The sequence below is a fragment of the Nyctereutes procyonoides genome, unplaced genomic scaffold, assembly GCF_905146905.1.
Source record: "Nyctereutes procyonoides isolate TBG_1078 unplaced genomic scaffold, NYPRO_anot_genome, whole genome shotgun sequence".
Taxonomy (NCBI): Eukaryota; Metazoa; Chordata; class Mammalia; order Carnivora; family Canidae; genus Nyctereutes; species Nyctereutes procyonoides.
The window spans coordinates 26,740,189-26,752,782 of NW_026575024.1; the positions used below are offsets into that span (position 1 = coordinate 26,740,189).

Below are 12,594 nucleotides of genomic sequence, written 5' to 3' on the forward strand. Positions count from 1 at the left end.
ATATGGGCACTTCTTAGAAGAAGAAATAAAATTGGCCATTAAAGATAACACAAAGGGGCACTCCCCTCTGCTTGCTAGATAGGATGCTCCCCAATTCAGGAATCCCTTAATAAAGCTAATTGGATCTTCAAATTAAAAAAAAAAAAAAAAGACATGCAAGGGTGGTTGGCCTCAACTAGTAATATTGAAATTTAAGTTAAATTCAAAGTATAAGCAAGAAGGCACCGTTTTCACCCATCAGGTTGTCCAAAATTAAAAGTTTAATGGTATCAAGGATTTGCAAGGTAAAAGAACAAATGGGTTTGGCTGCTTTAGAGGGCAAGTTAGCAACATCTATTAAAATGTCAAACACGTGTGCCCTGTGATCTAGGACTTCTATTCCTAGGTTTAATTCCAAGAGACACAATCATCAACCTTCGCATAGAAGCACAGTCACTATCACATGAATCGAGCACCTACCATGTGTCAGTCACTATACTAAATGTTGGGATGAAAAAGACAAAATCTCTGTCCTTGAGAACCTGATTCTAGATTCTACTGGGGAAGGCAGACTCTAAACAAGGTAAATAAATGATGTAGTGTATTAGGAGGTGGAAATGCAAAGCCTTTGCTCTCCAGGCCCCAAAGGTGGATGGCAATGAGAGGAGGAAGGCAGAGGGGCTGGACAGAGACAAAAGAAGGGCAGGGTCGGCCTACACTGTGGCCGCCCATTTTCAGCAGACACAGCACCTAATCACTAGGGACCTGGAGGGCCACAGAGTAGCCATGCTCAGGTGGGGGTGGAGCTAAAGAGCTTGCTTTATATTAGGAGAGCAAGGGCATCAGAGCTGTGCCCCATCCAGGACCTACTAAGTAGAAGATGCCCAGTAGGTGAGTGAGTGAATGAGGCAGTGCCTGAGAGCCAAGATGTGTGCAAGAGCTTCCCAAGTCGTTCCAAGGGGTAAGCCTGACCCAAGGAATTCATTTCCTGTCATCCCTTCTACATTGATTACATTCTAGTCTGAGTCTCAAGTTCCCATTCTTCATGAATGGATGACTGCAAGGGCTGAAATCACCAAAGCAGCCTTTTAGAGCTGAAAGGAAGCACAGACACATCTGGTCCACTCTACCCACATTTTCAGCCATCACTATTTTGGCCTTATTCGTGTGAAGGGGGTTTGTCATTTTAAGTAGGGTAGTTCAGGGACATTTGGACAAAGATCTCCAGAAGGTAAAGAGTGAGCCATTATAGATATCTAAAGGAAGAGTATTCTAGGCAGAGGAAGAAGCAAGTGAAAAGATAGGAGCATAGCCGGCATGTTTTAGAAATACCTAGGAAGTCAGTGCCTAGAACAACTAGACAAGGAAGAGAATGTCAGGAGATATTCTGGCAAACCAACTGGGCCACTGTGAGGACTTTGATTTTTACTCTGAATGAACTGGGAGGCTGAGGGTTTTTTGCACTGATTAGCTCTCTGCTTTTAATGGGATAATTCTGGTTGCTGTGCTGAAAACAGAGGGAAGGAGAGCAGGAATCTTCCATCAGGGAAGAGCAGGGAAATCAATTAATAGGCTGTTGCATTGGAGCTGTGAGAGATTGGAAACCACCTAAATATCCATAAGTAGGAGGATATTTTTTTTTAAGATTTTATTTATTCATTCACAGAGACACACACACAGAGAGGCAGAGACACAGGCAGAGGGAGAAGCAGGCTCCATGCAGGGAGCCCAACGTGGGACTCTATCCTGGGTCTCCAGGATCACCCTGGGCTGCAGGCGGCTAAACCACTGCGTCACTGGGGCTGCCCAGTAGAAGGGTATTTTAATAAACTGTCTCTAGAATGGAATACTAAGCATCAGTTCAGTTCAAAAGAGTTCAACTGATCTGGACTGACAAGGCAGTATCTTCGAGACACATTTTTGGTTAGAAAACAAATTGCTGATTGATATAAATTCATTATGAAACCATTATGTTTTTTTTAATTTATTTTTTTTAAGATTTTATATATTTATTCATGAGAGACAGAGAGACAGAAGCAGGCTCCATGAAGGGAGCCCGATGTGGGACTCGATCCCAGGTCTCCAGGATCATGCCCTGGGCTGAAGGCGGTGCTAAACCGCTGAGCCACCTGGGCTGCCCAAAATTTATTTATTTATTTTTTAAATAAACTCTATCCCCAGGACCCCTGGGTGGCTCAGCAGTTGAGCATCTGCTTTTGACTCAGGGCATGATACTGGGATCTGGGATGGAGTCCCACATTGAGCTCCTGCAGAGAGCCTGCTTCTCCCTCTGCCTGTGTCTCTTGTCTCTCTCTCTCTCTCTCTCTCCCTCCCTCCCTCTCCCTCTCCCTCTCTCCCTCTCTGTCTCTCATGAACAAATAAATAAAATCTTTAAAAAAAAAAAAACAACTCTATGCCCAAAGTGGAACTCGAACTTAAACCCCGAGATCAAGAGTCCCATGCTCCACAGACTGAGTCAGCCAGGCACCCCTGAAACATTGTGTTTTTTAAAAATATGCAAAATGGACAGCCCGGGTGGCTCAGGGGTTTGGTGCCGCCTTTGGGCCAGGGCCTGATCCTGGAGACCAGTGATCAAGTCCCACGTCAGGCTCCCTGCATGGAGCCTGCTTCTCCCTCTGCCTGTCTCTGCCTCTCTCTCCCTCTCTCTGTGTCTCTCATGAATAAATAAATAAAATCTTAAAAAAAAAATGCAAAAAAAAAATAATAATAAAATAAAAATAAATAAATAAAATAATTTAAAAAAGCAAAACAATGCTCTACTTTTCCTGTAGGTGTGTATAAATAATGACAGCTAGCACTTATCTGGCACTTACCACATGCCAGGCATTGTTTGAAGTACTTAACACATAATAACTTACTTCATCCTAATGGTAACTCTATGAGGTAAGTAATGTCATCATTTCTACTTTATAGATTGAGGAAATTGTGGTTCAGAGAGGGTAGCCAACTTCTCTAAGGTCACACAGTTTGTATGTGACAGAGCCAGAATTTGAAAGCAGGAAGTACAGCTCCAGAGGCCAAGCCTTAATCACTGCCCTACATTGCCTCTCCTAAACAGAGATGTATATATGGCAGGAGTGAGAATTCACAACAAACTGACAAGTGTGGGAAATTCAGAGGGGAGGAACTAAACTGGATCATGGACAGAAATGAAAGACAGATAATGTGAGTTTTATCTTTGTATAAGAATGTAGCCATGTATTATTTGTGTGATTTCAATTTGTTGTTTTTATAATGGAAGTCTGGTAGAGGAGAGAAGTCTGAAAAGGAGAGAGGAAGACGAGCCAGTGGAGCAGAAAGTTATTCAGGCTCTTCAAACTTATTTTTTGAAAGTGAGAGAGAAAGAATCAACCAACCTCTACCCTTGCCCCTTCCAAATCTGCTCCTTCACTCTGTCGGTCAGTCCCTCTACCATCTAACCAGTGGTCACTAGGCCAAAAATCTGTACTTGCCTTCCAGCTTGATGAGGCCTCCTACTCCATGGAAAATGGACACCAGCCAGCCATTGGCTCTGGATGGCAACTAACTCTCAAACACCTCCAGGCAGGGTGGCTGTAATCACCCAAGAACACTCCCCTGGAGAAGATTGCAAGTATGAGCCATTGGTGACAGCCATCAAAAGGATCCCTGGAGAAGAGGGCATCACTCTGTCTCTGTCTTCCATAGTTCCCATTCAACCAAGCAAAGGGAGCTCTGCAGGTGTTTCCGCATGGCTGATGTGGAATTCTTTTTGAGGAAGGATTATAGAGACCTTAGCAAGCTGTGATTAAGAAAAAAAGACTATAGGAAACAACCCAAATGTCCACCGATTTATGAATGGATCTATAAAAGGTGGTAAATCCATGCAATGGAGTAGTATTTTTTAATAAAATGAATTAAGTACTGACACATACTATAACCTAGATGAACCTGAAACACTATACAAGAAGCCAGACTCAAAAGGACAAATATTACATGATTCCATTTATAAGAAATTTCTGAAAGAGGCAAATCCTTAGAGACAGAAAGTAGATTAATGGTTGCTAGGGATTGGGGGTGGGGGGATGGAGAGTGACTGCTGATGCACGGGTTTCTTTTCAATAAGCTCATGTAAAATCAGTGCTAGCCAGGCGCAAGTGGGGCCTTTGTCTTTTGGGAGTAGGAAAGAGAATCCCTTGAAATTCCATCCCCTGCATTTGTAGTGGGTATTGGCTTGGTACATAAGCTAAATACTTTAATATTTGAGATCTTTTATATTTAAATATGTTTTAATAAAATTACAAAAATAATACATGCTTATGACAGAATGGAGGGTATAGGTTAGATCCTGTACATTCATGACTTCACTTAGTCTTTGCAACACCCTTGCCAGGTAGGTACAATTATTTCCAATTTCCAGATGGAAAAAACTGAGGCTCAAGGGAGCTAAAATGAACTGCCCAAGGTCACATAGCAGTTAATATTTTTAGCCAGGTTCATAAACATATATGAAGTAAAAGTGAAACATATATGAAGTAAAAAGTGAAAAGGCCCTATACCTCCTATCACACCCCATCACCAAACCCTCTCCTTCAGTTAAAAAAATTAGTGTTAGGGAAACCTGGGTGGCTCAGTGGTTGGGTGTCTGCCTTCAGCTCAGGGTGTGATCCTGGAGTCCCAGGATTGAGTCCCACATCAGGCTCCCTGCATAGAGCCTGCTTCTCCCTCTGCCTATGTCTCTGCCTCTCTCTCTCTCTGTGTCTCTCATGAATAATTAATTAATTAAATAATTAAATCTTTTTAAAAATTAGTATTAAAAGATGAGTATATATCTTTCAGAAATCTTTTCATAAAAATACAGTCATATCTGTATTCATGCATGCATTTAAGTATTTTTCTATTTATGTAGAAAAATATTTTTTAATTTCTTACTTTAAAAGTAATACTTATAATATTTAGAAAATATAGGAAATAATAAAGAAGAAACAAAAATGTAACATAGCCTTTAGAAGCAACACCTCCACTACTAGCATTTTAGTATATTTCCTTCCAGTCTTTTTAAATATACTTCCTTAGTATATTTTCTTCCAATCTTATTTTATTAGGCATTGAATAGATACAAATACATGTATGTAAGATGTATGGTTGTATAAAGAATGAGGCAACAAATTCTGTATACATATGTACAATTCAATAAGAACATTTCCATTATCTTTTAAACTCTCAATTTTACCCAGTTCCCCAGTTTATGCTGAACCCAGTCCTATTACTATGCAATGGCTATCTTGAATTTTGTGCTTATTATTCCTTAACATTTCTTTATAATTTTACCACATAGGTATGTATCCCTGTATTGGTTATCTATCACTACAACACAGATTACCCCCAAATTTAACAGCTTAAAATTATAAATATTTATTATCTTATATATTTTCTGAGGGTCAGAAATTCAGTAGTTAATAACTGGTTCTGACTCCAGGTCACAGATGAGATTGTAGTCAAGCTGTTGGCTATACTCCTCTGGAGGCTTGGCTGGGGCAGGAGGATCTTCACATGACTGCTGGCAGGAGGTTTCACTTCCTCACCACACATGGGCCTCTCTGTAGGGCTACTCACACAACATGGCATCTAGCTACTCCCAGAGTGAGTGATGAGAGCGAGAAAGAGATAACCTAGTCTTTTTTATTTTTTAAGATTTTATTTATTTATTCATGATAGAGAGAGAGAGGAAGAGACACAGGCAGAGGGAGAAGCAGGCTCCATGCAGGGAGCCCGACTTGGGACTCGATCCCGGGTCTCCAGCCCTGGGGTGAAGGCGGCGCTAAACCGCTGAGCCACCTGGGCTGCCCGAGATAACCTAGTCTTGGAGGTGACATACCATCATCTCTGCCATTTGCCATTAGTAACACAGAACAAAACAATTCTGGTATATTGTGACAGGGGACTACACAAGGGTGTGAATACCAGAAGGGAGGCCATCTCAGACAAGGCTGGCTGCCACAAACCCTACACTGTATGTAGATTAGTTTTTCCTCTTTTCAAACTATATATAAATGGAATCATACTTCATTATTCATAGAACATGTTTCTAAGATTCATTCACAGTGTGTATAACTAAGTCCACTCATTTTCTCACTGTATATTACAAGTATAAATATACTATTTGTTTAAACATTTTGTTAAAATGGACACGTGTAGTTTCCAAATTTTTGCTATTATAAGTAGTGCTGCCATAAACATTCTTTCTTTAAAAGTTTGGTTGTTTTTTTTTTTTTGTTTTGTTTTTTTTTTTTATGATAGGCACACAGTGAGAGAGAGAGAGGCAGAGACATAGGCAGAGGGAGATGCAGGCTCCATGCACCGGGAGCCCGACGTGGGATTCGATCCCGGGTCTCCAGGATCACGCCCTGGGCCAAAGGCAGGCGCTAAACCGCTGCACCACCCAGGGATCCCCAAATTTGGTTTTTTTTTTTAGCAATCTCTATACCCAATGTGGGGCTCGAACTCATGACCCTGAGATCATGAGTTGCATGGTCCTCAAACTGAGTCAGCCAGGTGCCCCTACTTCTATAATCATTCTTATACCTGCATTTGCACATGTGCAAGAATTATTTTATAGTGTATATCAGAGGATCCCTGGGTGGCTCAGCAGTTTGGCATCTGCCTTTGGCCCTGGGCGTGATCCTGGAATCCTGGAGTCCCTGCGTGGAGCCTGATTCTCCCTCTGCCTGTGTCTCTGCCTCTCTCTCTCTCTCTCTCTCTCTCTCTCTCTGTCTCTTATGAATAAATAAATAAAATATTTTAAAAAATAGAGTGTATATCAAAGAATAGAATTGCTGGGTCATAGGTTATGGGTATTCATTCTAGGTGACAATAAGTTTTTTTCCAAAGTTATTCCATACTCTTGAACCACCTTGATTTTATTGGATTTTCCCATTTTTGCCAGGCTAGTGGGTATGAAATGGCATCCCAGGGAGGTTTTCATTTTCATTTTCCTTGATAACTAGTGAGGGTGAGCATCTTTTCAGATTTGTTGACCACTCTGTTTCCGTTTCTCTTTAGCGTCGGTGCAAGGATTTTCTCCATTTTTCTTTTGCCTTTATCATATTGATTTCCTAGTCTTTTTCCTATGCATGGTATTTAGAGTTGAGATTGTGTCACACAACTAGTTTTATATACTTGTATTCTCACTTAACATCACACCACAAGTGTTTCCACATCACCTAAATCTCAGCAAATGTTTGTTTTTTTTAAGATTTTATTTATTTATTCATGAGAGACACAGAGAGAGAGAGAGAGAGAGAGAGAGAGAGAGGCAGAGGGAGAAGCAGACCCCATGCAGGGAGCCCGAGGTGGGACTAGATCCTGGGTCTCCATAATCATGATCCGGGCTGAAGGCGGTGCTAAACTGCTGAGCCTGGGATCCCTGGGTGGCGCGAGGTTTGGCGCCTGCCTTTGGCCCAGGGCGTGATCCTGGAGACCTGGGATCTACTCCCACGACGGGCTCCTGGTGCACGGAGGCTGCTTTTCCCTCTGCCTGTGTCTCTGCCTCTCTCTCTCTCTCTCTCTCTGTGACTATCATAAATAAATAAATAAATAAACCACTGAGCCCTCCCGAGGCTGCCCTCAGCAAGTGTTCTTAAAACAGTGTTTTCCAATTAAAATAATACGGTCATGTTAGATAACACCGAAAAGTATAAAAAAGAAGAGAAAATCACCCATAATTATTTTTTAAAGATTTTATTTATTTATTCATGAGAGACATAGAGACATACAGGTAGAGGGAGAAGCAGGCTCCATGCAGGGAGCCCGATGTGGGACTGGATTCCGGAACTCCAGGATCACACCCTGAGCAGAAGGCAGGGGCCAAACCATTGAGCCACCCAGGGATCCCCAATCACCCATAATTTGACTACCCAGCAATAACTATTTCTTTGCATTCTAGTAGAACTCCTTCTACTATATTTTGCATGTAATGTACATTTTTTCTAAATCATAATTCTCAGTAAAATTTTGCAATTTATTTTTTTTAACCATTACGTGTGGAGCATTTTTCCACTTCATTAAATATTCCTCAATTACAATTTCAATGGGAATTTAACCCATGTAAACCGTCGCTGTACTTATTGACCTTCTTAGTTTTTTCTTTCCTTGATTATAAATAACCTTGTACAAACATATCTGTGGATAAATCTTTGGATGCATTTTACTTCTTAAATTCAATTCCAATTCAAAGATCATTTCTCAATGATCTTTACAGAACTGTGTTTAAGGCTTTTGGTAAACATTGCAAAACTCCCTCCCCGAAAGACTCTATCCATCTTTCCAAAATATAAATCTCTTCATGTCTTTTCTGTACAAAAAGCCTGGCTGGTTCCTCTGGTGTCTAGGCAGTGTTCTACACATGCAGATACACATCTACATTCAGTCTCTGCTACTACCACTCCCCTCTCAGCTATCCCAGTTTATTTCTAGGACACACCATGGACTCTCACGTTAGACCTCCATGCCTTTGCTCAGGCAGCACCTTCCACCTAAAATGCCCCTTACCTCCTTTTTCTTCCAGGCAAAATCCTATTCTCCTTTTAAGGACCAGTTCAATAAAGCCCATTATCTCTGGGCAGGGCAGATCTGCCCTCTGCTGGGCCCCCAAAGCACATCATAAACTTCCATAAATATCATTTTCATACTGAAATAATTGTGACATTGGAAGTTTCAAAAAGGAAATCAGACCACACCCTGCCCCAGTTTAAAACTCTTCCATAGAACATAATAGAGAGTTCAGAAATTGGCCCCAATATACTTAGGAATAAAGATTATGACAGGAGAGACATCTCAAACAAGTTGGGAAAAGATAATACTGCAATAACTGGGTGGTTATTTGGGAAAAAGTTGTGGATTCCTGCCTTACACCTTAGACCAAAGTGACTTTGATGGCACAAGATTGAAATGTAAAGAATGAAGCCATGTAAAAACTAAAAGAAAACAGAGAATTTGTTTTCTAATATTGAATTGGAGAAGCTTTTCCTAAGAATGACATAGAACCTGGAAGCCACAAAGGAAAAGATGGATAAATTAAAATACATAAAAAATAAAAGTTTGTCCATGATAATAAACAATAAACTGGAAAAAATATTTACATCTCAGATGTAGGAAAAAAGGATAAAAATTCTATAAATCAGTGAGAAAAAGCTCAACAGAAGGACCAACTGAAAAAAGGGCAAATGAAATGAACAGAGAATTCACTAGAACTCCCCCCAAAAAGGCTCATAAATATGAAAAATTGCTCAACTTCTCTCAATGAAAAGAAATGAAAAATAAAAGTGCCTCTTGGTTTTTATCTATCTGATTGGCAAAGAAAATAAGGTTTGATAACACTGAAGTTCAAGATGTGAAGAAAGAGAAACTCTCATATTTTATTGATGGGAGGGCAAACTAGTACAACTGCTATGGAGAGTACTTTGCCAATATCCATTAGAACAAAACAAAAACAAGTTCATACCTCATTTACTGGTATTCTACTTCCAGGAATTTTCCTAACATAAACTCCCACATATGCAAAATAACACATGGACAAGTTATAGCATTATTTATAATAGGAAAGGAATGGAAACTACCTAAGTGTTCGGAAATAGAATACTAGGCGAGTAAATTATGGCATGTCTTTATAAACTTGTGTTTTAATTCAAAAAACTGAGGCAGGCTGCAAACGTAGAGCTCAGTCATAAGAGCACGATGTAGAAGTGTCTATAGTAAACTATCATTTGTGTAAAAAAAAAAAAAGTCTGTATGTGTCGGACGCCTGGGTGGCTCAGTGGTTGAGCATCTGCCTTTGGCTCAGGTCATGATCCCAGGATCCTGGGATCAAGTTTCCCATCGGGCTCCCCAGAGGGAGCCTGTTTCTCCCTCTGCCTATGTCTGTGTCTCTCTGTGTGTCTCTCATGAATAAATAAAATCTTTTTAAAAAAAAATCTGTACATGTAATTTGCCTGTGAATATAGCGACCACCTCTGAGAGACCTCAGAAGAGAATGATGATCGCTGTGGGGGGAACTGTGGATTGGAAAGCAGGGAGGACTTAACCTTTTCATTCTATGCTCTTTTCATATTTTTAATATCTGGTGTTCCTATATACCTGTTTTTAACCGATCAACGTAAAACAGTGTTTAAAATCAAGTCTAACTCACTTCCATGGTTAATTTTCCAACCTCCTCCCACGCCACATTTCCCCTACCTGCCAGTCAACTTGCTTCTCCTACAGTTTCTGGAACATGCCAAGATCTTCCTGCCTCAGGACATCCTGCATAAGTTGTTCCTTCTGCCTAGGTTGCTGTTCTCTAGGTTCTTATCATGGGTCAGCAAATTCTTGTATTTCAAGTCTTGGGTTTCATGTCCTCTCTTCAAAGAGGCCACCCCTGGCCACCCAGTCTAAAGCAGTACCCTCCCCTCACTTCCTTTATGACAGTACCCTGATTTACTTCTTTCATAGCACTAGTCACTATTTGAAATTACCTTGTGTATTTTCAAAGTTATTTACTGTTTCTTTCTTGCTCAAGGGTTTGTCTCCATGAAAGCAGGGGCCCTGTCTTGTTTCTTCAGAAACCCAAATAATAAACATTTGTTGAATAAATTCATGCAACGTACACGATGGACCACACACTGTGCTGCTACAGATTTTACAAATAACAACTCTTTCAATCCTCGCAATAACTTTAATGAGGGAGATAGGTGGTTTTCTTTGTGGCTTTTTTTTTTTTTTTTTTTTTTTACCTATTTTACAGTTAAGGAAATTGAGTAACATCCACAACTGACAGAGCTGGAATCCCAGGCGCAGGTTCTTAGCTACAACGCGATGCTTTTTAGATATATAAACTCACGGATGAAATTGACTGATTAAACGAACGAACTCCTGGAAATGTGAATATTAAACGTTGCCTTTTTTCTTTCTTTCTTTCTTTTTTTTTTTTTTTTTGCGTCTCCAGATTCCCCAGATCTGCCGCAAGGGGGCGCCCTCTCCCAGGTCTTGACGCCAGTCCTCAAGGCGCGCACTCCCTTTGCGTCTCGGGCTCGCGCGCGCTGCCGCGGCACCGGAAGTGACTGAGCTTGCAAGTTCCCCCGGTCTCTTCAGGGGAAACTGAGGCCGGCTCGATCGGAAGAGACAGCGCGGGCCGTCAGCCAGGTAGGCCGGCCCGGGTCCGCGGCGCGGAACTTGGCCACGAAAAGCCCTAGCGTCTGGAAACGACCTGGCCGACGAAGGGGGAATGTGGCCCCCCACGGCTCGCGGGGCTCGCAGGTGAGAGCGCCGCCTCCCCTGTGCGTGGCAGGCGCGGCGCCCAATGGGAGCCCTCGCCGTCCCGCTTGTGTGCCGACTGGGCTCGCTGATTGGCTGCGCCGGGGCGGGCCGCCGGGGGCGAGACCCCTCCTCCCTGAAAGGGCTAGGGGGCGCCCCTGAGGGAGAGCAGTTGCCTGGCAACGGGGCGGTGGCCCGGCGGGTACCCGGCCTAGCGCGCGGGAGAAGCCGCCAGGCCGCAGCCCACCCGCCCCGGGCTCCGGAGAGGCGCAGCCCCCGGCCCCCCAGCCCCCCGGGGGCGCCAGGAAGCTGCCTTGGGCCTGTCCTCAGGAAAACGTGGTCTCAGCTGTAGGGGGGCCGCGAGCAGGCCTCAGTCCCTCTGCCTGACCCGAGGAGAGGCCTGGCGCCTCACCCTCACCCCGTCTTTGTGCAGGGCGCCGGCGGCCATTGTGTCCGTGCGGGGAATGGAGGGCCCGGCAATCCCCCCCCACCGCCTCCGCGTCCAGAGCCTTTGGGGAATTCAAAGAAAATCAGCGGTGTTTCTGGGGGGTCCCCGGCCGTCAGCCTCCCGGAAAGGCCCGAGGATGGCCTTTCCGAAGTCAGACCGCAGATCCGAGGCAGCTGCCCCCTCCCTCTGCCCCTTCTCGAAACCTTGAGCCCCATTGAGAAGTCCCTTCAGGGTTTCGGAAGCCTTACCCCGAGCTGGCACTTAAATAGAAACAACAACAACAACAAAAAACCTAAAGCCCACACCAGCCACCTCCGGGAGAGTTCTCCTGGCTCCCAGTAGGAGGCGGAGAGCCAAGGGGCGTGCAAGAGCGAGGGGGCTGGGCTCCCGGGTGGCAGGAGGCCGCTGCCGAGTGGCCGCCCTCGATCCGGGCGATGGAGGAGGAAGCAAGCGAGGGGGCCGGTTCCTGAGCTTCGTAATTCCTGTGTCGCCTTCTGGGTTCTCAGCCTGTCGGGTCGCATGATCCCTCCAGCCGGAGCTCCTTTTTTTGCCAGCCGCCGTGAGGCCGGCTGAGTTGCCGGCATCCCGGCTGCCACCTCTTCTCCCGACCTATGTTACAAAAGATCTTCCGGGGGTTGCACCTGCCTGCGGTTGCCTGAGACGGATTTAAATGTAGGTGGTGCGGAGGTGGGGGTGGGGGCAGACTGTCCGTGGGGGTGACTTTCTGAGGAAGGCGTTTCAGAGAAAAGGGGGTGGCTGAGGTACCAAAAAAAAAAAAGCCGGTGTGGTGATTCAGAAAGAGCCCACGGGTGCTTTCAATTTGACTTCATTGAAGTCTTTTGGACGCTAGACCCAGACCTTCCTAAGAACCACAAAGAAACCAGTTCTGGTACCTGGAA

At 43.7% G+C, this 12,594-nt stretch overlaps 1 protein-coding gene across 1 annotated transcript in view; it reads left to right on the forward strand.

Annotated features, from left to right (window-relative positions):
- Positions 1-11,294: 11,294 nt before the first annotated feature.
- BCL2L1 (BCL2 like 1) overlaps positions 11,295-12,594 on the forward strand; it is a 52,786-nt gene continuing 51,486 nt past the window's right edge. The window contains exon 1 of the mRNA XM_055304593.1: positions 11,295-12,367. The gene's annotated coding sequence lies outside the window, so the exon portion shown is untranslated. The remainder of the gene's footprint in view (positions 12,368-12,594) is intronic.